Source organism: Anneissia japonica, unplaced genomic scaffold (genome assembly GCF_011630105.1).
Source record: "Anneissia japonica isolate Jap-2015-1 unplaced genomic scaffold, ASM1163010v1 scaffold76923_len1720_cov103, whole genome shotgun sequence".
Classification (NCBI taxonomy): Eukaryota; Metazoa; Echinodermata; class Crinoidea; order Comatulida; family Comatulidae; genus Anneissia; species Anneissia japonica.
In genome coordinates this window covers 1-1141 of record NW_022692435.1, presented here as the reverse complement: position 1 = coordinate 1141, position 1141 = coordinate 1, and the positions used below count along the sequence as shown (strand labels likewise).

Genomic DNA, 1141 nt, shown 5'->3' with positions numbered 1-1141 from the left:
CGAATTAATTGCGTATTGTTGATATGAACATATAATACCTGTATGATTTTTAAGGTATGAGAGTACAATTTCCGAGCACTTAGAGGTCCATATTCTCAAAATGTTTGCACCTCATCCCCAACTAAGTAGGCCCAAGGTCGTGTGGACTCTCACGCGCCCCTACTTTAGAATTTGGGGGGGGGGGAATGTAAAAAGTCTACAGCACCCGGTATTCCCAGGCGGTCACCCATCCAAGTACTAACCGGGCTCGACGTTGCTTAAATTCGGTGATCGGACGAGAACCGGTGTTTTCAACGTAGTATGGCCGCAGACATTTGAGTGGTACTTCCACTCATAGTTAATCTCGGCATATAGCATAATTATCCAATCCTGAAGCTCTGTGATTGATGACGTTTCATATCAACGCGCGCTTGTCTGGTGGTGATTTTCTCTAACTCCCCTGACCACTCTGCTGCGCGAGTACATTTTTTACAAACACCGGTGTTGAACAATAAACCAACCATTTTACTACCGTACGGCATTAACTAGGATGCTTTAGACAGAAGAAGACTGCCGTTTTGTTCAAACGACCCTCGAATCATAGTACCTGCATGATTTTTTAAGGCATAAGAGTGCGATTTCCGGGCACTTCAAGAGGTCCATATTTTAAAAATGTTTGCATCTCAGCCTTAACTATGGTGGGCCTGAGGTCGTGTGGACTTTCACGCACACTTACCTCAAAATCGTGCATCCGCCCCAATCAGTAAGCTAGAATATCGCATATGTTTTCATTACATTTGTTAAGACACCACCCGAACACTGTATTATAAGGCTACACCATACACTTGTTGTGGCCCTACTGCTCAGTGCAAAGCCCAGGTCCTTTTCCTTTTAGTGAAAAGTTGACGATTATAACATGCCAAAATACCGTACATAATGAAACTGTTAAGAGAAAAAAAAAGGAAAAAAAAGAGAAACATCTTTAACGAACAATAAGTAAACATCAATCGATTTGGGGGAGAAAATGTAAAAAGTCTACAGCAGCCGGTATTCCCAGGCGGTCACCCATCCAAGTACTAACCGGGCCCGACGTTGCATAACTTCGGTGATCGGACGAGAACCGGTGTTTTCAACGTAGTATGGCCGTAGACATGTGGATGAT

General features: G+C 43.6%; 2 non-coding genes across 2 annotated transcripts; both read right to left on the bottom strand.

Moving 5' to 3' along the window:
• Positions 1-193: 193 nt before the first annotated feature.
• On the bottom strand, positions 194-312 carry LOC117100303. Its single transcript, XR_004444111.1, has one exon. It is a non-coding gene; the product is annotated as a 5S ribosomal RNA (ribosomal RNA).
• Positions 313-1011: 699 nt separating this feature from the next.
• LOC117100302 lies at positions 1012-1130 on the bottom strand. Its single transcript, XR_004444110.1, has one exon. It is a non-coding gene; the product is annotated as a 5S ribosomal RNA (ribosomal RNA).
• Positions 1131-1141: the final 11 nt, after the last annotated feature.